This window comes from Mauremys reevesii, linkage group 23 (genome assembly GCF_016161935.1).
Source record: "Mauremys reevesii isolate NIE-2019 linkage group 23, ASM1616193v1, whole genome shotgun sequence".
Classification (NCBI taxonomy): Eukaryota; Metazoa; Chordata; order Testudines; family Geoemydidae; genus Mauremys; species Mauremys reevesii.
Window position 1 is genome coordinate 23,466,185 of NC_052645.1, and position 24,636 is coordinate 23,490,820.

A 24,636-nucleotide genomic window follows, 5' to 3' on the forward strand; every position below is an offset into this window, starting at 1 on the left:
AACAGATTTGTCTGCCCATACAGCGATCACATCCGTATGGTCCATGCTGGAGCTCTTTTTGGTTTTGAGACTGCATCGCCACCCGTGCAGATCAGAGCTCCACGCTGGGCAAGCAGGAAATGATATTAAAAAGTTTGCGGGGCTTTTCATGTCTACCTGGCCACTGCATCCGAGTTCTGATTGCTGTCCAGAGCGGTCAGTGGTGCACTGTGGGATACCGCCCGGAGGCCAATACCGTCGATTTGCGGCCACACTAACCCTAATCTGATATGGTAATACCGATATTAGCGCTACTCCTCCCATTGGGGAGGAGTACAGAAACCGGTTTAAAGAGCCCTTTATATCGATATAAAGGGCCTCTTAGTGTGGACGGGTGTGGCGTTAAATCGGTTTAATGCTCCTAAAACCGGTTTAAACATGTAGTGTAGACCAGGCCTAAGACCAGTTAGATCTACACCTGGCTATTAAATCACATATTTGTCTGATTTGTTTTGGCCTGTTAATTACACAGACAAAGAATCCACTGCAGATAAGACGTAAACCAACTCTCTGATTTTCACAACATTTGAAATTGTTTTAGCAGAGTTTTAAAAGCTGTGTCAACAAACACTTACACACAGCAGAAAAGTTCCCTTTTATATATTTAAGAGTGCTATAATAAAATATATCTACATCTCTAACATTATTTAATATACATTTATTTTAGGGCTGTCAAATGATTTAAAAAATCGCAGTTAATCACAAGATTAAAAAATAGTCACAATTAATCACAGTTTTAATTGCACTGTTAAACAATAATAGAATACCAATTTAAATTTATTATAAAAATTTTTGGATGTTTTTCTACATTTTCACATATATTGATTTCAATTACAAGAATACAAAGTTTACAATGCTCACATTATATTATTTTTATTTAAAATATTTGCAATGTAAAAAGATAAACAAAAGAAATAGTATTTTTTAATTCACCTCATACAAGTCCACTGGGTCCTACTTCTTGTTTAGCCAGTTGTTAAGACAATCAAGTTTGTTTCCATTTACAGGAGATAATGCTGCCAGCTTCTTATTTACAATGACACCTGAAAGTGAGAATAGGCATTCGTGTGGCACTGTTGTAGCCAGTGTTGTAAGGTATTTACGTGCCAGATATGTTAAACGTTTGTGTGCCCCTTCATGCTTCGACTTGTAGGCTCTAAAGCAGGGGTAGGCAACCTATGGCACGTGTGCCAAAGGCGGCATGCAAGCTGATTTTCAGTGGCACTCACACTGCCCAGGTCCTGGCCACTGGGCTGGGGGGCTCTGCGTTTTAATTTAATTTTAAATGAAGCTTCTTAAACATTTTAAAAACCTTATTTACTTTACATACAATAGTTTAGTTATATATTATAGACTTATAGAAAGAGACCTTCTAAAAACATTCAAATATATTACTAGCACGCGAAACCTTAAATTAGAGTGAATAAATGAAGACTCGGCACACTGCTTCTGAAAGGTTGCTGACCCCTGCTTTAAAGTTTTTTGTTTTGGTTTTGAGTGCAGTTATGTTAAAAAAAAATCTACATTTGTACATTGCACTTTCATAATAAAGAGATTGCACTACAGTACTTGTATGAGCTGAATTGAAAAATACTGTTTCTTTTGTTTATCTTCTATTACAGTGCAAATATTTTAAATAAAAATACAAAGTGAGTACTGCACACTTTGTATTTTGTCAAGTATTCACCACGAAGGCGCATGCTCCAATACGTCTGTTAGTCTATAAGGTGCCACAGGACTCTCTGCTGCTTTTGTATTTTGTGTTGTAATTGAAATCAATATATTTGAAAAGGTAGAAAAACATTCAAGAATATTTATAATACATTTAAATCGTTATTTTTATTAACAGTGCGATTAATCGCAACTATTTTTTAAATCTAGTTAATTTGTTTTGCATCAATCACATGCATTAACTGCGATTAATTGATAGCCCTAATCTATTTAACACAGTTCTTTAAACATATCTTTACACACATAAAAAAGGCTGATTTTCCAAGTGCTGAGCAGACAGAAGCTCCCACTCACTTTTGAAAATGAGGCCCATTGCTTTCTGTGCCTAAATAAGGACTTAAGCTCCTAACTTTACACTCCATTTTTTAGAATTTTGGCCAGGGCTCATCACCTGTGACTCTGGTTCCTGCTCCATAAAGCTCACCACATAAACAGCAGTTGTATCTAAACATGTGTAGTACAGTCCTCCCCCTTAAGAGATATTTCCACACAGTCAGAGGTCTTTGCTTAGGGAACGGGAACAGACTGGGCGTTGGCAGATGGCAATACACCTTGTCCCCCTATAATCCTGTATAAACTGGAAAAGATACTAGAGCTCCAACAAGGGTCTAAGGGCACACCCATGTCGTTCTGGGACTGACATGCTTTGAGGGCTTGGACAAGTCACAACTGCTGTTCTTCATTCTCACCATCAATAAAACACATATACTGATATTGAGATATCCATCTACTGCACAAAGGCATTGTGAAGGTTCATTAGTTAAAGCACAAAATAAGTGCTAAATGTTATTATAAGCACTTAAATACAAAGGTGATCAGTGCCTTAGTAATACCCATGACATATATGTAGTGTGGCAGAGCTCTGACCTTGCTCCTGTGGGTCCTGCGCTTCTAGGCGGTTTATGCTGCCTCAGTGGCTCACTGTGACCCTCCCCGTAGCCCTTCTCTCTCTAGGGCCAGGGTTACAGTCTACTGAGCCCTTTTCATCATAGGCTGCAAGGAGGTTGGTGAGAGAACTCCCACAGTCTCTGTTCAGCCTCCTGTCCTGACACGGACCTGACTTCCCCTTCCAGGAGCTGTTCCTGTAGTGGTGGGTTGGGGGGAACCCGGGCCCGCCCTCTACTCCGGGTTCCAGCCCAGGGACCCTAATGGTAGCAGTTGTTGGCAGCCAACCTTTCACTGCCAGAGTTGCTACATTTCCCTGGGCCACTTCCCCACAGCTCTCCTGCTTCTCCCTTCTTCACCCTTACCTTAGGGCTCCTTTAACGATGTTTTAGGGTGTCTTCAGTAACCAGCCCTTCAGCCGCACTTCCTCTCCTCTGGCTCCCTGGCTCCCCTGCCTGACTGGAGTGAGCCCTTTTTATAGTAACAGCAGGGCCTTAATTAGAGTCAGGTGGTCACATTAACTGAATGGCCTCACCTGACTCTTTACAGGTTAATTAGAGTCAGGTGTTCTCATTAGCCTGGAGCAGCCCCTGCTCTGGTCAGTCAGGGAACAGAAAACTGTTAATCCAGTGGCCAGTATATCTGCCTTCAGCTATTCTGCTGTACCCAACTGGCCTGAGTCTATCACAGTAGTCACAACAGCTCTGTAGCGTGGCTCTGAAACCACTGGCTCTTTTCATATAAACCAGGGGTAGGCAACCTATGGCACGTGCGCCGCCTTGATTTTCAGTGGCACTCACAGTGCCCAGGTCCTGGCCATTGGTGATAGACAAATGTCCACAGGAATCAAGAGTTAATTTAAGCCTCATATTTGCAAAATCAAGCCAGAAATCCTGTGAGAAAATATTCTAGGACCTCCTGTTTCAGACTGAACTAGAAATATTGCAAAAACAATCTCTCATGGTATTTTTTTCCATTTCCAGTCAGAGCTAGAAAAGGCAGGTGAAGGGGAAAAAATAACGAGAGGGAAGGAGGTTAAGTAAACTAAACGTATCTAAACTTTTCCAGTAACTGACAACCACATCCAGAGGGTCCCCTTGAAGATGTGTATTTGATCTATGGTCTGCATTAATTTTAAGTGGTACAATAATATTTTGTTGAAAAGTAAATCCAAATGTTTTAAAGTAACATTCACTATCAACTTTATAGTTAAAACTGTTTACAGATTTGGCAATATTTTAAAATACAGAAAAATGTGCTTCTCTCTTTTTTGTTCTAGGTTACATTATATCCATGAGATAGATGGAAACATCTAATATAGAAAATCCTGAAGAAACTTATTTTTTTTATTTGTTTGTTATCAGGAAACAGTCATCACCTGGAAAGAGAGGCTTTTAGATGGAATTGGAGATGACACAATGATTAATTCATCACTCTTTGAGTTGTGAAGAACCAGGTTTGAATCGGTCTGAGATTCCAAATAAACTATGGTTGGTGGTCTCTGCAGTTTTTGGCAGCAAGAACATTACGCCAATGACTAAAGTGGACAATATTCCCACTGACAGAAAGCTTTTGTATAATTTAAATCCAAGAGAAAAGGAATTCTATAAGAATACCGCCTCACCGCATACAACAGGGAGGTGACCCACCTTCATTCATACATACCAGGCCCTTGGTCCAGCCTTAAACAGTATAGGCCTAGCTTCACATAAGTGACTTGCCTCATTTCGTAGTGCACATAACTGGGAAGATTAAGTTGTAAATAGGGGCCTGACAAATGGTACATTGAGTCAGGCTGTCTGTGCTAAGATAAACAGCAACACCCTGATGCTAGGGACTATGGACAAGGTAAACCTGGAATGTAAAGATCAAGTTCCATGTGAATGGCACATGGACAGAGCATGCTGTACAGGGATTGGTTCCTGCAGCGTGACCAAGCCAATCAAAGAATGTGTGATTTAACTTATAGAAAATGAAATGTAATGCGTAAATGTATATAAAGAAAGAGGTTGTCTGTGTAACTTTGGATGTGTGGTACACCCGATACCCACACCCTAAGTTTGAGTCAGTGTAGGTTTACTGTATGCCAAATAAAGGAACCTGAGTCAAACTGAGTGTTTTGGATCCCAGAACAGGACAAGGTGTTCTGGATAAGCTGAGTGGCGAAGGTCTCAGAGGAAATCCCAATGCACAGTTTAGCAGAGTTGCCAAGCTGCTCCAATTTGCTTCTCCATATAAAGAGAAAAATTTCTTAACACATAGATGGAGAAGTATTACAGGAGTTGTCCAGGTTGTTAGAACCATATTTTTGATCATGGATTTTCATGAATTTTCATTATTGCCCATTTTCATTATTGTCAGAGTCGGATGCCACCAGAGCACCCTCTTGTGGCCTGAGGTTGCTCTGCAGACCCACTGCTGTCAATCTTCCTCCTTTTCAGGGTTCCCCAACTAAACTGAACACAGATCAGTTTCGCAGGGCCTTCATCTCTGCCCTCAGGGGTGTCTCCTCCAAACTACTGCCAGGCTTCCTGTCTCTGGCAATCCCTCCCTTTCTCTGCAGTTCCTCCCAATCTCTGAGCTCCACTCATCACTTCCACTTCCTGCTACTATTTACAGGGAGACAAGTGATTTGACTCGGGTGTGCCTCTTCAGTAACCAGGGTTGTCTGGGCCAAGGCCTTTGGCCATAAAAGGTACAATTACAGGTACTGTTACAATTATCATCACTGAAAACATACTTAAACAGAAAACATTTTAAATTCTACAGTGCTAAGTAGGGCTTTCCCCTGAGTAGTGATACACACAGGGCATATCTGCTGACATGTGTCCGCAGCAAGGTTACAATGGCATGGTCATACATACTATACATTCTTATTTGTTGTAAAGATGTGGATGGCTAGAAACTTATCTCTGGCCCTACTATCCTATGTAAAACAACTTTGCCTAATAAAATATGAGAAGAGAACAAGACAGCCATCTAGAGGGCAAGCAAAGGAAATCATCATCCTCCCTAAATCGCAAGTGATCCCACTAGCACAGTGGCCCTCAAGTTACACCTCATTTAAAACCTACTTGCTTACAAAATCTGACATAAAAATACAAAAATGTCACAGCTACTATTACTGAAAATTTGTTTACTTTTTCATTTTTCTCATCTAAATATAAAACAAATCAACTGGAATATAAAATATTGTACTTACATTTCAGTGTATAGTATATAGAGCAGTATAAAGTTATTGTCTGTATGAAATCTTAGTTTCATACTGACTTCTCTAGTGCTTTTTAGGTAGCCTGTTGTAAAACTAGGCAAATATCTAGAAGAGCTGATGTACCCCCGGAAGACCTCTGAGTACCTCCAAGGGTATGTGTACCCTGATTGAGAACCACAGCAACAGGAGCACAAGTCACAACTGAAAAAGATTAACAAGACTAAGCAGAAACAGCATTCATGTGCTAATCCCATTTGAAAGATTTTAAGAGGAATCCTACAAGTCTTTTTTTTCCCTTTTTAATAGAAGCTAAGGTAAACAACTTTCAAACTGCCAGTATCTTTCTATTTCATTTTACAAACCTTATCTGCTATGTTTAAATAAATTGTTTGATACCTCTCAGTATACGTGTTAAAAGTCAAACTACACAGTAATTGCAGAAAACCTAGTTTGAAATATTTAGAGCTATAATTGTACACATTATAAAATACTGTGGAAGAAAAAATAAAGATCTAACAAAAAGAAATATGAGGGAATTCACTCAGCTTTGTATCCATTTTTAAAAGTGTGTAAGAGAATGCAAAATTTAAAGAATACCATCATCATTAGCTATACAAATAATTAAAGTAATTTCTAAATGATCTTGACAGATTCCCTGAATAGACACTTAACATTAACACTTTTTAAAACAACCCCCCGCCGACGAAGACCGGGAGCAGAAGAAGCTCCTGCACCCGGCCCCACGAGAGTTTTCCGGCCCCCAGAGCGAGTGAAGGACCTCGCGCCCGGGGCCCCGAAAAACTCTGGTGGGGGCCCCTGTGGGGCTCGGGGCCTGGGGCAAATTGCCCCTCTTGCCCCCCCCCCCCCCTCTGGGCGGCCCTGCTGAAACCCCAGGTCACTGCAGAGCTGAAATGAAGCACAGCGCTGGTGGCAGTGGCAGGTGTATGGGAATCTTCACAGCTGCTTTCTAGCCTTATCTATCCAGTCTACCAGACTGTTAATTTGGCACCCTTCAAACAGGATTAAATCAAGTGAATTTCATTTATTTAAATGAGAAGATTCTTTTCTCTCATTTACTGGTAAATTATAGAAAACAGATTGTGCAGGAAATGGTTTCTTTGGGTAATATTTAAATGCAAGATAAACTGTCATCAAAAAGGAAAAAACCTAAAAAATTATATTGGATTCAGTGAGTATTATCTGCTCAGGTGCCAAAAATCTTTAATTTCTAAAACAGTGTTGTCCTAACATGGACAATTATAATGGGTTTAACACTATTTGAGCCAAAGTGCTGTGGCTCTCTCTCAGAGAGAGAATGTTTTAACAGTCTCCAAAGGAGGCAGCCAAACTGAATACAGTAAAAAACAGCTTCATAAAGGCTCTGACAGACACACATCCATGTAATGGACAACACTTTGCAAACAAAAAACAAATTATAAAAAAGAAACTGTGACTCAGCGGTGTAAAGTGAAATGACAGGCATCTGACTGAAAAGGATGTTAGAGTAATACTTTACACACACAATAAAAAAAACCTCACTTATGTGTGCATTATGTATGTGTATATAAGATTTTAACCGGTTAGTCATTAAACAGAGCAAATTGGGTTATGCTTCTCAGTTAATTAATGCTCCTTTAAATCGTAATGCCTTTTAAAAATACGGAACATAAAAGTTACCTTTTACGTTACTTTCCAAGGTAATCTTTTGCTTGTCCAGAGTTTGTGACCTATGGTTCCCCTTGGCCTAGCACATTTGGGGCTCATTTTAAGTTCATTTCATGTACACTAATCACATTTGTTACACTTGTCAGTAGTTTACTAGAAAATTTATAGTCTCGTGGATTAAAAATATATTTATACTTCTTAGTTTTTAATCCACATTATACAAATATTTAGCTTACATTTGAGATAAATAATCCATAGAATGATCTAATTTCCCTATCAAAACTGAAGAAAGCAAAACTACAGAACAGCTGGTGAACTCTGATATGGCATTTGTTTGAATGGGACACCTCAAAAAACAAAGCATACATATAGAGACTTATGCAATCATAATACCAATCTTTCTTTGCAAATATAATTTAAAAAAAACAATAAAAATCTTAAAAACCCATTGTATTAATCACTGCTTTATATAGTAAGTTATGTTTGTCAAATGCATAACTTGCTTTTAGTTTCTCACTGATGTTACTGCATGAGAATCTAAACTTTCATTCAATAATAAGTGGGGGTGGAGTGGGGTGCGGGATTTCTAGCCCTCATGGTGGTAGAGAAAATCTTGAAAACATGGTGTGGGTGTATTCTAAAGGTTATGAAACTAAAAGACAAATTAAAAGAGCACCTCATTTATATATTTATTTTAATATGATTTTTATGACCTAACTCACGACCTTTGAACAGCTGGTTTTGGCAGTGCTGACATTACTGATGCTGAAGTGTCACCTATGCTTTGCAAACATATGGTACATATATTTCCTCATAATTTTGAGAGAGTACATTTTACCTTAAAGACAGTTAGTGAACAATAGCACTAATTCCAGACATTCACAGGAGATTAAATTTTATACAACAACAATGCACTTAAATCATCACCCAAAATGCTAATCAAACCCAACCCTTTTATGAAATTCACAGTAGTATAGCTAACTCTTACCTGTTAATGTTTATGCATTTTCACCTCCTGGGCAAACTAGGAAATGCAAACATATAAGCTGATCTACTGTGAGAGTGGCTCTTTTGAAGAATTTCTGGTACATTCAAAATAAGAAAGATCATGTGAATCAAAGGGATGCAGGGAAGCACCATCTAACTTCCTGTCTATTTATATAAGCCAAAACTTTCTAAACTATTTAAGTTCACCCATCCCCAGTATTAATCCACCAATCAGTATTGAAAAGAAAATACTTAGATCAAAAGAAAATTTTAACATACAATCAGAAAATTACAATCCAACACAATTTTCACATGAAGTTTTCTCTGCTCATAGAAAACAGTTGAATTTAATCAAAAGTATATCAAAATCCTATACTGTACTGCATAATCCAAGAACACATTATCATTAACAAAAGATTAAATAAGTCATAACAAAACACATCTTTGCAGAGATAGGAAATTAAAAAACCACCAATTTTGTTTGTCTCCCCCTATAAAAACACTTCCACTCAGTCTTCTGTAGCAGGAAAAACTCAGTTTTATACCTGGATCTATGTAAATTTTTTTAGTTCTCTTTTATTTTTATTTTTAAAAAAACCTTACCTTTCAAAAAAGAAATACATCATTGTATTCAGGAAATTAAGAGCTACAATTAAGAGCTATAACTTGCAAGCCAGCATCAGCTATTTTTTAGATTCTAGAATTGGATTGAAATGAACATATTGCATGTTCATTCGAAATCACATTTTAGTTTATTTTTATTTAGTTAGTTACATGTTTCTAGGAATACTTTATGCCTATGTATTAAAGTTCAATTTGTAATATTATACACTTTGACAAGGGGTCTTCTACATTCTAGAAGCTACATGATTCAAGGGAAAGGTGAGAAAAAGACATACAAAATAAGGGACTCAATTCTATTCTCAATTTCTCCAAAAGCCAATTAAAACAAGAAACTTAAGAGGAATATATAATAAAGTAATTGTTCTATTATTTGTTTATTAACTCACAGCTGGAGGTGGTAGTTTTATGTTGGTAAAACTAATACTTTTAAAAACTAATTCAAAATGTGTCACATTTAGATAACTGACTATTAATTATATTATATTATATTATATTATATATAACTACTATACTGACAAATGAAGATTTTGAAGGACAAAACCCTTCAGGCCTTACTCAGTCTGAACTCTCACACATGTCAGCAGGAGCCTTGACTAGGTAAGAACTGAAGGTTCAGACCCATAATTAGGAACAAAGCAATCTGTAGTATCAGTAACACAAATAAGATGTTGGTCATCCGTTCCCACTTCTCTAAAGCTGGCACTGGTGCACCACAAAATACAGCACAAGAAGAGACACAACTACAAGGAGAGCGAGCTTCCCAGTCACAGTACTCTAAAAGACCAACTGTGGCTTTAGTTCCTCTAGGCAGCTGATTAGTAATATGATGCATAAACCATCAAGAAGCTCATAGCGGTAGGAGCTATGATTTGTGCAATTTATGCATGCAAGTGACCATTGTCACATTTCTTGCTGGTGAGGTCCAGAATTACAGTCCTAGTAATGAGTAGCTATTTCTAGACACATTAGAGAACTGGACAGTTTTAGGGTCTAGTGGCCTTTGGGAAGGGAACGCTGTGTAAAATTTTCTGCTCATGCCCCCAGATCAATTGCTGGCATTATGGAAGCTTAGTGTAATTTTATTAGTATTGCTGCTTTCAAGCAGATGTTACAGACCAATAAATAAAATGAGGAGATGAAAGAGAAAAAAATTATTAGTCCCACAGAGTATGGAGAGAACTTCTCTAGAGTCTGATATCAAATTTAGAACTTGCTTGACCTGCCAAGACCAGAAACATTCACAAGTTTTTTCTTGTTCCCAGCAAGTTTCTCTTTTTTTCCTCTCACTTTCTCTTCACCTACTATCTTTTCAGAGAGCTAAAAGTTCTAAAAATAGTGAGAACATTGTGACTACTGCAAACTCTGTGTTTTAAGCTTACTGCAGACACCCAGTCCATTTATTTTTAAAGGCGTAAGGTCAAATATATATGCAAACTCTCTTACTTCTCATGCCATTTCCGTAACACTGACAAAAGAATTTATAAAAACAAATTCCTACTATATAGTCCAGAATAAAAGAATAATGTATAGAAGATTGTATTCATTCTGAAGTAATATTTCCCTTAATTTCTGAATTCCTGTATGAAGCTAAAACATGCTTCCTGCCTTGCCTTGTTTCATTTCAGAGAGCTGAAACACATAGGGTCTGCTTACTGATACTAGCAAGATATAATTGTTGCACTAAGCCCAGAAATGCTTTTAAGCTTCTTTTCACTGGTCTTCTAATGATGACCTCTTCCTTAAATTTGTGATGGTTTCAACTGGCTTTTCGATCTTCTGTGTAGCTATAAAAGGCAAAACACCTCCTCCTAACCCCATTAGGATGAAAGCTGAGGATTTTATTATTCATTTTTAATAGGAAGAAGCTGAAACTCCCTCAAGAAGTATAAAAGGTAGGTTCTTGATATATCAGATACTGAGAGGTTGCTACAAAGTCATACCTTTCCTAGACAGTCTGATAAAGAGCATCCTTTGTAAGAGAAAGTAAAAAGTTGTCTTTTTTCCCCTCTTTTTTAAACAAAAAATAATTAAATTTCAATTTGATAGGCCTAGTTTTATTCACTCTTGTTAGTCTGCTGCACAGTATTTAAACAGAGGATGTACCATAAACCTAAAATACAGCAAAGTGTTCAGGCCAAGACATTGTCTCATAACTGTCTATTAAACAGTAACATCACACTACATAAAGGTAACTAAATATAACATATCCCTCCAGCATTCTGCAGTTCATAATTGCAAGAAAACTCCTGCTGCAGACAGTGTCATTGTCCAAAAGACATTAAAGTCAATATTAGTATCAAACACCATCTGGCAAAGGAGACTGCAAACTGGAGCCAAAACTAACTGAAAACCTGGTCAGCATAGTGGCTGACTGGCAATAAAAGGAGATTTCAAGAAATGCTGCCCTGTAGCTGTTACGGAAGAAGGTGATGGTCTGAGATGCTGAAGCACAGAGCATTGTCTAAGCACTGGACATTGTCTGAATCCTTTTTTTCCTCAGCCAAGGGTTGCATTCCTCAGGGGAGTCATGAACGGCATAAGGCACTGAAACTTAAAAAATTTATTACAATCTGAAGCAGAAAAAAAACCTCAGTCCCCCACTCACCCTTACCCTTCAAGTACTTTCTGTCATCTTCTTGAAACGCACACAAACAAATTATATAAGAGTATCATTATCATTTGATTCACTTTTTAGTAAGGGTGAGTGAACATTTTTTACTTTGAATAATGAATCACCAACTTGAAAATGTTGAGAAATACTGGCCTAGAGTCAAAGTCACAAGCAGAGTATGGACAAAGCATTAGAGTAGCTTAATCTCTCCATGTGTGAAAGAAAAAAACTACAAACAAGAAAAATCCAAGTCTAACTCTACTGACTATTGTTAAATGGCAATTGATTAAAAGCGACAGAGAGTCCTGTGGCACCTTATAGACTAACAGAAGTATTGGAGCATAAGCTGTGGAATACATGGGTATTCACCCATGAAAGCTCATGTTCCAATACTTCCGTTAGTCTATATGGTGCCACAGGACTCTGTCGCTTTAGAGATCCAGACTAACACAGCTACCCCTCTGATACTTAATTCCATTAACTTAATTATACATAGGCCAATTACAATTTTATCAAAGAAAACATATAGATTAACAAAACCAAATAGTTACAAAAATGTGTGCCTCCATTTAGCTCCATACATGCATACTAGGCACATAACTAAGTGGCCTCGTTTTCATAAGCCCTGAGTACCCGGTAGCTCCTATTAACTGCAGTGATCAGTCAGGTAGGTGCTTGAGCCGAGACCTTCACTGTAAGGAAGAGGTTTTTGGAAGGCAGGGGAGGGATAGCTCAGTGGTTTGAGCATTGGCCTGCTAAACCCAGGGTTGTGAGCTCAATCCTTGAGGGGGCCACTTAGGATCTGGGGCAAAAATTGGTCCTGCTAGTGAAGGCAGGGGGCTGGACTCAATGACCTTTCAAGGTCCCTTCCAGTTCTAGGAAATTGGTATATCTCTACTTATTACTAAGGCCATTCTCCAAGAAGCCTCTATGAGTCTGAAACCCTTGGTTCACCATAGCCTATAACCCAGTCACATTATCTGGTTATGTCCCAGGCATTTGAGAAGGTGATGATCTGTAGGAGCCTAGGGGGCAGAGAGGAAACAAGCAGTCATTGTTATATAGGATAGAGTTGGGAAATCGCCAGTGTCAATTGTTGTTTGCAGTGTTGTTATAGCCATGCTGGTCCCAGGTTATTAGAGAGACAAGGTGGGTGAGGTAATGTCTTTTATTGGATCAACTTCTGCTGGTGAAAGAGACAAGCTATCAAGCTCCTTCTCCAGATGAGTTTCAAAAGAGCTCTGTGTAACTTGAAAGCTTGTCTCTGTCACCAGCAGAAGTCGATTCACACAACGCACAGTCAACCTGTGGAACTCCTTGCCAGAGGATGTTGCGAAGGCCAAGACTATAAAAGGGTTCAAAAAAGAACTAGATAAGTTCATGGAGGATATGTCCATCGATGGCTATTAGCCGGGATGGACAGGGATGGTGTCCCTAGCCTCTGTTTGCCAGAAGCTGGGAATGGGCGACAAAAGATGGATCAATTGATGATTACCTGTTCTGTTCATTCCCTCTGGGGCACCTGGCATTGGCCACTGTCAGAAGACAGGATACTGGGCTAGATGGACCTTTGGTCTGACCCAGTATGGCTGTTCTTATGATTCAATAAATGATAACTTCACTCACTTTGTCTCTCTAATGTCAATTGTTGTAGAATAGACCCGTTAATGGAATTACAGTAGAACCTCAGAGTTACGAACACCAGAGTTACAAACTGACCAGTCAACCACACACCTCATTTGGAACCAGAAGTACACATAGGCAGCAGCAGAGACAACAAAAAAAAATAAAAAAGCAAATACAGTACACTGCTGTGTTAAACGTAAACTACTAAAAAAAGAAAGGGAAAACTGTATTTTTCTTCTGCATAATAAAGTTTCAAAAGTGTATTAAGTCAATGTTCAGTTGTAAACTTTTGAAAGAACAACCATAACATTTTGTTCAGAGATAAACACCTTGGGAATGGAGGTTGTTTGTAAGGTTCTACTGTACGTTGTTTATAAATCTGAAAGAACATTTTTAAGAAAGTATCAGTGGCTAGAAGATGGTCAGCAACATCACGAGATTAGGTGGCCTGATACCACGGTGATGGGTACCAGGGAAGAACAGAGAGATCAGACAGAGTATAGTTGAGATTTTCTCTTTTCACTTAGAATTTTTCCATTACGTGGAACTCTCACAACAGTAAGGTGTCAGGCTCCACAGCAGCTCTCACCAAACATTGCAAACAAGTGCAAAAGAACTTCAAAATGACTGAGTCATACTGTACTCCAAATTCAGCCACTAAGTGCTGGGAATTCCAAGTGTCAAAAGAGCAGTTTCCCTGTATTCATCCACCCTCCATCATGGCATGTGCTCACAAATATCCAGCAGATAAATATTTTCTGACTGCTACTCAGAAATATTTAGCTCAGTGAACACAGACAATCTTCATGCTATCTGGGATGCATCCAGAATTAGAAAATAGCCGTTTCTTCCGTGTATTTGTACACTAGATTGTAGGAAGTATTTCAGAATTGTTGTGTCACTAAACATTGGGCTATATTTCATTTGTTCTACTTATTTAATACAGCTGACATTTTCATTCTGAGATCAATATGGTCATAACTATGTTGAAAATTATGGTGTAAATTATAAACTATAGTAACTTTATTTACTTTTTTTTTAAAGTACCATAAAAATTATTCTCAGGCAGGACCTAATCAATGTTATAGACTAAAAATATGCCACTCTGCATGAAGCTATAAAAAGATTAATGTACTTTTTTTTGGCAAGAAATTAGTAGCTTAATGAAGTGGATAAAAACGCTGTCACAATTTTTATTGGCTCTAAATTGCATAGTAGTGGAGGTACAGTAAGTGCCTAACACATAATGACATAATGAGTCATGACTTGAGCTGGAAGGCTAATTTGCCCTTAACTGACACAAAACCAGGGAATTAACATCACAGTAGTTTCAAGCCAATATAAGATGCATTATTTAATTTCACAGCAGGTTTTAAACAGAACTGTTAAATGTAGAAATATTGATCTATTCTTCTGTGAAATTATGGAATTGGGTGGTTTTTTTTAATGTACATCTTAAATTCTTGCTGCTGCAATGACATTTCTTTTCACAGCATCATGTGTTACAAGTGTATTCAACACGCCAAGTTTGGATATGAACAGTCCTTGTGCATCAGTCATTATTCAGACATAAGAGGGTTTGCTCAAAAACAAAAAACAAACTAATGCTAAGTTTATGAAGTGAATACTTTCAAATATCTGTTAGTCTGTTGTAAACACCTTCACGCCAAAGACTATCACTTGAAAGATACCATATGTGAACAAAAGCACACTTATGAGCAAAAAAGTGATAACTTTCAAAATAAGAAAACATTTGTCGAACAATTGATGGGAGAAGGAAAAACGGACAGCAAAGGAGCTGAACTTACAAGTAATAAAGCAGCAAGTAACATTTGGTTATATAAACTGTGTCTCGGGCCTCACTGATGTTTCTTATTTAAAACTTCTTTATTCACAAACAATCTACTGCCTAACTGAATCTGGGAAGGGTCTATGAATACTAAAGCAAGGGTATTCGGATTCTGTATTCATATGTCTATCATAGAGCTCTCCTGTTTTACAATGGGTGCATCATTATAAAATTGCTATTTATAAAGATGTACAACTGCAGATATAGATATAATAGCTGACACCATATATAGATAGATAGTATGGGTTTCATTCAGGACTCATCTGCTACACCAAGTTACGAACCATTATTTGAGTTTACATCTGGCTTAAGTCACAAGTAAAATTAGCAGTTTTTTCATCCTAGCACATAGTGGGCATTTGTCCAGACATAAAAAACCAAATAGTGCAGCATGAGTGGCAATGAAACTCAGGAGCAGTCAAGAACTGGAATGACAAAGGGTTAAACAAGTCCAGACTGAGGTGTGCTAAACATAACTGTGATTGTGGGGGGAAGAGGTTGACAGACTTACTTTATTCTAGGTAATATTACAACTTCTATACTTTAAAGCAGGGGTAGGCAACCTATGGCACGTGTGCCAAAGGCAGCACGCGAACTGATTTTCAGTGGCACTCACCCTGCCCGGATCCTGGCCACCGGACCGGGGGCCTCTGCATTTTAATTTAATTTTAAATTAAGCTTCTTAAAAATTTTAAAAACCTTATCTACTTTACATACAACAATAGTTTAGTTATATATTATAGACTTATAGAAAGAGACCTTCTAAAAACGTTCAAATATATTACTGGCACGCGAAACCTTCAATTAGAGTGAATAAATGAAGACTCGGCACATCACTTCTGAAAGGTTGCTGACCCCTGCTTTAAAGAGCATAAAATTCACTCATTTAAAATACTACATATGCATTTTGTACCCTTAGAGAGCCTGATCCTGCAAACACTTGTGCACAGAAGTAACTTTATTCTTGCAAGTAGTCCATCCACTTACTTGTGTCTTCATTTATGGCCCAGTTATCTCACACTCCTTTGCAGAAAGATGTTTGTTGAAACACTTACAAGGATTCTGACAAAAACAAAACAAAACAAAACAAAAACACAAAAAGCCAGTAACAGAAACCTGAATAAAATGGTCCAGAATAACTTACAGAATTTTAGACATAACATTAATGTTAATGATGAAAAACCTTTCCGAATACAAATGTATAGCACAGATCAAATGTCTGTTTCTAATGTGCCCATTATCAAGCTGTCTGGGTTCTCTGCCCCACTGACATTCTCTCTCATTCACAGTTTGTATTCAGTTCAAAACACAATAGTGCACCTGCTGTTTATAGAATTTTCTCTTCACTGGTAGCCTTAGAAAAATTTGTTCCTGTTTACACATACAGTAAAAGAGAATAAAAGCTTAAAAGTTATGGAGGATACTTATAGTTGCAGAACAAGGGTGATGAGACATGTTCAGCACAAGGAACTGTGTTGGGATCTCTAGGCCATCTAAATGCTTTGTGTCTCCTTTTATAATGCAGAGTAGAAAAGCCTAACATGATGGATACTAAGAAGAAAACTTTCCTTAGGCAGAACTCTATATTAGCCATGCCAAGCTATTAAAAGGGGCAATCACACAATTAATCACTCTGTTAAACAATAGAATACCATTTATTTAAGTTTTTTTGGATGTTTTATACGTTTTCAAATATATTGATTTCAATTACAACACAGAATACAAAGTGTGCAGTGTTCACTTTATATTTTTTATTACAAATATTTTCACTGTAAAAAATAAATAGTATTTTTCAATTCACTTAATACAAGTACTGTGTGCAATCTCTTTATCATGAAAGTTGAACTTACAAATGTAGAATTATGTACAAAAAAACTGCACTCAAAAATAAAACAACGTAAAACTTTAGCGCCTACAAGTCCACTCAGTCCTATTTCTTGTTCAGCCAATCGCTCAGACAAACAAGTTTGTTTACATTTACAGGAGATAATGCTGCCCACTTCTTGTTTACACTGTCACCTGAAAGTGAGAACAGGCATTCGCATGGCACTGTTGTAGCTGGCATCACAAGCTATTTACGTGCCAGATAAAGATTTATATGCCCCTTCATGATTCACCCACCATGGTGTCCCTAGGCTCTGTTTGTCAAAGGGTGGAGATGGATGGCAGGAGAGAGATCACTTGATCATTACTTGTTAGGTTCACTCCCTCTGGGCACCTGGCATTGGCCACTGTCGGTAGACAGGACACTGGGCTGGATAGACCTTTGGTCTGACCCAGTATAGCCGTTCTTATTCCAGAGGACATGTTTCCATGCTGATGACGGGTTCTGCTCAATAACATCCAAAGTAGTGCGGCCTGATGCATGTTCATTTTCCTCATCTGAGTTAGATGACATCAACAAAAGATTGATTTTCTTTTTTGATGGTTCGGGTTCTGTAGTTTCCGCATCAGACTGGTACTCTTTTAAGACTTCTGAAAACATGCTCCGCACCTCATCCCTCTCAGATTTTGGAAGGCACTTCAGATTTTTAAACCTTGGGTCGAGTGCTGTAGCTATCTTTAGAAATCTCACATTCATACCTTCTTTGCATTTTGTCAAATCTGTAGTGAAAGTGGTCTTAAATCAAACAACATGTGCTGGGTCGGCATCCAAAACCGCCATAACATGAAATATATGGCAGAATGCGCAGAAACAGACCGGGAGACATACAATTCTCCCCCAAGGAGTTCAGCCACAAATTTAATTAATGCATTATTTTTTAATGAGTGTCATCGGCATGGAAGCATGTCCTCTGGAATGGTGGCCATAGCATACGAATGTTTAACATACCTGGCATGTAAATACCTAGCAATGCCTGCTACAACAGTGCCATGCAAACACCTGTTCTCATTTTCAGGTGACATTGTCAATAAGAAGTGGGCAGCATTATCTCCTGTAAAAGTAAACAAACTTGGTCTTACTCTGTCTGAAAAGCTCTTAAGTGTTACATTGTTTTGTTTTTGAGTGCAGTTATGTAACAAAAAAAATCTACATTGGTAAGTTACACTTTCAGGATAGAGATTGCACTACAGTACTTGTATGAGGTGAATTGAAAAATACTATTTCTTTTGTTCATCATTTTTACAGTGCAAATATTTGTAATAAAAAATTAATGTGAACACTATACACTTTGTTTTCGGTGTTGTAAATTGAAATCAAATATTTGAAAATGCAGGAAAAACATCCTAAATATTTAATAAATTTCAATTGGTATTCTATTGTGTAACAGTGCAATTAAAACTGCAATTAATCATGATTAAAAAATTTTAATTGCAATTAATTTTGAGTTAATCGCAAGTTATCTGCGATTAATCAACAGACCTACTTTATATACACGTATACTGTGCTTGCGATCGTCTCTGACAAAGAAGTTGTCTGTAGCCATGTAAGTTGCTATAAGTGATCAAGTGCCATTTCCTCCTTGCCAAATCATGTGAAATTTCCGATATTATACATCATAAATTCTTAACCCTTAGAGTGATTTTTCTCCTACCTGAGAGATGACCAACTCTGAAGAGTTTTGTGGAAGCCAGTAGGTGGTATGGGCTGAAGATCATGGAAGACTTCTGGCAAATGGGAGTCGGGCTGGGTAAAGATGCACTCCAACGCCTTCTCAGCTTCCATAAACCCACCTCTTTCTCTATTCTCCTAAGATGACCCACACTCCCACCACCTTCTCTTGCTACCAAATTAGAATCCTCAGGGTGAAAACTCGCCAGAAGGGGTGGAGAGGGAGAGAGAAGTGAGGTGTGCTGGGATTCAGGCAAGTGGATGAGAAGGTACTGGAATGGAAAATAACATCAAGGTGGCAGGGCTAGTGAACAGCAGCAATAGGCACTTGGCCCAGGGTAGGGAATGAGCAGTAACCAATAATGGTAGAGAAAGGTCCTGGAAATAATTTTATTCAGGTGCACTGTTCTAAGGATCAACATATGCTCTGAGGAAAACTTACAGACACTGCTGATCTGATCTTTTGGTACATCAGCTTAGTGTGCAGATGGCACCGAGAAAATCAACTTGATGCAGACGGCGGAGGAGGACAACTTAAAAAAAAACTTACTGGAAAACTCAGACATACTACAATAGTGCCATCTAGTGAGAGAACAAGGAACAGCAAGAATAACTCCTCAATCAAAGCAATAGTGTACAACATCAACTGGAAATAGTTAGAAAACCTAAGACAAATATTTCCCATCATGGACAAAAACTGGAATTATAAAAGGTTGTATCTGTGATTTTTAAGAATTTGGTGGAAGGTCTGGGGTATGGAGGGAATGGAAAGTTATATAATTAATATATAAATATCTATATATCAATATATAAATCAAAATAAGGTCCCTTTGAATTTGAAGAGTAGCCATCTATGCCTTTCTGCAGACACGCTTAAAGAGATGGGTGGACGGTGAAACAGTGCATTTTTTTAAATAAAACGAGACAAGGACATGCATTCCAACAAGAGGACTTTGACAGATGTTTATATTATGAAATACTCAGACTGACAGGACCCTTTTCAACAGACAACTTTGTAAAGCCAATGAGGTCTTAAACTCAGAGCAGGAGGCTAGAACTCCTGAGTTTTTATCCCAGCTCTTACACTGACTAGATGTATGCCTTTAGCAAATCAACTTCTCTGAGTCAGTTTCCTTACAAGGGTGAGGGTCCAAACAAGGGTTGGGGTGAAGGCGCGGATAGTCAGATACCACATCTCTCTCAGGGTGTTGCGAGGATTAAATATTTGTACAATGCTTTGAGCTTGCCAAGTGTGATGTAAGTGATTAGAATTATTAGTAAAATAAACACATATGTGATGGCTGCTACTGTCAAAACTTAAGTGTAAATAATGCATTTTAGAACTAAGTACTGCAGAAATGGATTAGGATGAATGGCAGCAGTTCTGGCCACCAGATGGCCAAAGCATTTGCTAGAATTCTGTATAGCAGATTTAAAAAAAAAATAAAAAAAAAATCACAGAATCAGTGCTACAGTAGAAATGAACAATAAATATGTGGGCAACCAGCAAACATCAGTCAGAATATACAGGCGGTAAACATATCAGCTATATTATATCAGCAGCAATAATCATTTAATGCAGGTGCACACAGTATTTAGCGCCCAGACACAAATACATGCCAGATAAGTATATTTGCTCTTTAGACTCCACATAAGGAAAAGGCAAACTGCTGTTTTTTCTAAAAGCAACAAAGAATCCTGTGGCACCTTATAGACTAACAGACGTTCTGCAGCATGAGCTTTCGTGGGTGAATACCCACTTCTTCAGATGCAAGTTTTTTCTAGTTCTTAGTGTTCTTGTTTTTTCTAGTTCTTAGTGTTCTTGTTGCAGGTTCCTTTCAGCCTCATTAGTGAATGCAGGCCCCAAGCACACACATTTAATTCTCTCTATTAAGTCCTCTCAGCAGGGCCGCCCAGAGGGGGGGGCAAGAGGGGCAATTTGCCCCAGGCCCCGAGCCCCACAGGGGCCCCCACCAGAGTTTTTTGGGGCCCCTGGAGCGGGGTCCTTCACTCGCTCCAGGGGGGGCCCGGAAAACTCTCGCGGGGCCAGGTGCAGGAGCTTCTTCTGCTCCCGGTCTTCGTCGGCGGGGGGTCCTTCCGCCCGGGCGGAAGGACTCCCAGCTGGCGACTACCGCCAAGATGGAGCGGGACCCGCCGCTGAAGTGCAGCCCGGTTCGGCGGTAATTGGCGGCGGGGCCCTTCCTTCCGGGACTCGCCGGTACCCGAAGACCCGCGGGCGGCCCCACCCTCCGCCGAATTACCGCCAAGACCGGGCTGCACTTCGGGTGGGTCCCGCCGCGGTAATTCGGTGGCGGGGGGGCCGCCGCGGGTCTTCGCGGCACTTCGGCGGCGGGTTCCGGAACGGAAGGGCCCCCCCGCCGTCGAAGACCCCGGGCCCCCGGAATCCTCTGGGCGGCCCTGCCTCTCAGTTGTTTGCTTATAATTTACTACCAAGAAGCATCAATAATTCAGAGTTCTAGTTGCCTAACATTGTCTTGTGCCATTCCATAATATGGAGGGTGGCTGAATTTAACTCTCTGAACACCAGGAAATATAATCTTAACTTCGTGTCTCCCACACCACACACCCCTTACAACCTCAACTCAGCCTTTGAGCAATGCCCAAACCCATGCCTGTCAGATATCACAAGACCGTAACTCTCCTAGACTCTTTGTAATATTGGCTGCACTTGAGGCAAAACTTCCTAAAGAAGCCCCTACAGAAAGCAGGCTGACTGAAGTAATGTGCACACCAAATAGTCTCAGAAATCTGCCAATGGCAGGACTTTAACTCATACTATTTGGTGGTGCTCAGGTTTAAGGTTTATTGCTTGGTTCTCTAAATCACCAAGTGCCTCTGGAAGGGTCTGAATTCCTCTACACCATACAACATACCAGACTTGAGAGAGCATATGCACAAAGTGCACATGAAGTCTCAGGGCACATGCACAAATCACTCTCTGACATGCATCCTAGATGAGTGCCAATTTACAGAGCTGGGCAGACCCTCTAATAGCTTCTCTGATGAAACTGGATGCTGGGCACTAGCAGAGATCAACACTAATCAAGTAATCTCTGTTTAGCGTAAATCAGTCCCATAATTTGAGCCACAAATCTGTGCAACCCCCTCCTCCTTCCCCAAAAAGATACATTTTACTGACAGATCCTTCTATGTCCAGAACCCTTGACCAAATGCTAACCCTGCCTGAGATCCTGAGGAGGTACACCAATTTACAAGGCACATGAATTTAAATTAAAGCACTCTGAAAAGTATTTTAACAAAAAGCTCTGCTCAGTGTTAATTAGAGATGCTAACCCTCCTCCATAATTCTGAGACTTCCTGTTATTCCTATACAAGCAGGGCTGCTCCTGCAATTTCTGATGCAGTGTAAGAATTTGCAGGTATCTGGGAGGAGCTCCATTTCTATAGACTCTACTACTTTTGTCCAAAAACACATCAGACGTTCCACCTACATTAAAAAGTCTCCACCCGATGCACTTTTCCTAAGACAGGCATCTCTCTCATTCTTGTATATTGCTACCAACCTCACAGCTGCACTCACTTCAGCCTAAGTACCATGTGTCCAGCCTGAAATATGGAACCATGTTGGTGTTTCCTCCCTTCTTCCCAACCTTTTAATATATTTTTCCACCCCTGCTCACACAACTCAAACACACTCTCTTTTACTCCAGCCAGCCCCTTTTTTGTACTATACACCCTGGTGATCCTGGCTTCAAGCCCAGCTGCTCTTGAAGCCTCACCCTCTCCTCTACCTTAGTAAATGCAAAACAACAGCGACAACTCACCTTAGAAGCCTGTTTTCATCTTCCTGTTGGGGCAGGCCAGCAAATCTCTGATTGTCTCTGTCCCATCACTTCCAGCAGGGATGCCTCTGAGTCCTGCCTTCCCCCAGGGGGAATCCCAGGCTAGTGCCCAGGCTGCAGACCTGCCAAGATTGGGGCTGCTCCGCCCATGCACGAAGCTCCCCAGGCCCTGACCAGAGGGACCCTCGGCCTATTCCCCACATCCAAGGATGAGAAGCAGGAGGCCCTCCACAGGAGCCTCAGGGCCCATGAGCAGAAGTCGGGATCCCTGGCGTGGGGAGACCAGGGCAGGTGCCGGGGTGGCCTGGGAAGCAGCTCCCCTCACCTGGTCTCTCCAGGAGCCAGCACAGGAAACAGAGACCAGGGAGGGGGGACACTTGCTCAGTGGCCAGGCAGACTCCCTTCGCCTCTGGTGGTGGGGAGGAGGTACTACAGGCAGGAAGTCCTGATGCCAGAAGTATACCAGTGTCTGATGCTTGGCATCTCTCCAAGAGCACCTTTCCATGGCTCCAGGTTATCCAGCATGCTAAAACACTCAGTGAATTAAAACACTCTGGCCTTGTCTGTGTCGCAGCTTCCCTCACTGGCTACACCACTGCTGAGGCTCACAGTTCTCCTGGTGCACAAACCCCAGAGGGCTGTTTTGCTTGCAAAACATAGCTCAGGGTGTTATGTTCCATGATGGGTCAGGGGAATGAAGCAGCAGCTCCCTTGGCCTCCTTCCTCACTAATGATTCAGGGTTTCAGATTTCTTGGGGGTTAGAATGGCAGTTCCTAAGCACAGCAGGCTGTTTGTTATCTTGCAGAAAGAGATATGGGAGCTAGAAAACAGAAAGCCAATGAACAGAGCTGTTGGAGCGAGGGAGGCCCAAAAACCTGCAAAACAAGATGTCAAACAGGTTGGCTTAATTTACACTTTGATTGGAGAAGTCCACTGCCTGTATGTAATATGTTACAGAAATTGCTGAAGTTTGTATTGCACATTAGTAAAGTGGATAGAAACCATGGAGGAAGGGAAAGATGTGGTACTCTCATGACTGGCCTCTTGCACTAATAGTTCAGGTATGCAGAATGGGAGACTAGGTTGATCAGCAAGGAGAGCCTAGAATGACCTCAAAAGGCTGACAGCACCCAGCATATTAAACAAATTGGCTCAAATCAATTTAGAAATATTATGTGGCCTAACACTCTTAGAAAGAAAATGAACACACTAATGTGAACACTATAATGGAGGTCTCATGGAAATTAGATCTGGAGTGTAATCTTGTGGATAAGGCACTGGAGTGGGACTCAGGAGATATAGGTTAAATTCCCACCTCTGTCAGAGACTGCCTCTTGACCTTAAGCACGCTACTTCACCTCTGTACACCCCAGTTCCCCATTTATAAAATGGAGAAAAGTATTTTTCTTTTTACCACCCTTTTTCTCTTTTATCTATTAATCCTATATGGTCTTTGGGGCAGGTACTGTCTCTTACTATTTCTACATGGCACATATCACATTAGGGACTTTAGGCACTAAAGAAAGTTATTAATTCAACAGTGGCCTTTTTTTTTTTTTGTATTTATTTTTGACAGCTCCTCCACCTCTCTCTCCAACCAAGCATTAGATTGAGTCTCAGAGTTTTTAAAGGTGTTGTACACTCGCTTATCCTCCTCTTGTCTACCTGCCTTTTCCTCCTCATGCTCCTCCCAGCTGTCCTATCTTCTCCATTTTCCTATTTCCTCTACCACCCTGTGACTCAATTTAATCCACCTGGGAACAAATTATACACTAGCTCCTAGTTAGTCATTAGAAACCACATGGTCTAAAACCTCTAAAAGCAGGGCTTGAAATTCAGGAAAAAGGTACCTACCGTTAAATACAAAGCAATTAATCACAACAGCATTATCATTCCATAAACCCAAGGCATCTGTCCCATGTAGTCAGACTGCTCTATTTTCTCTCTCCCCTCTACCCCTTGTGGAACTTTAGGACTTCTTTCCCCTGCAAGAATCTGTAAATCCTGTTACCCTGCAGTTTCCCTACATG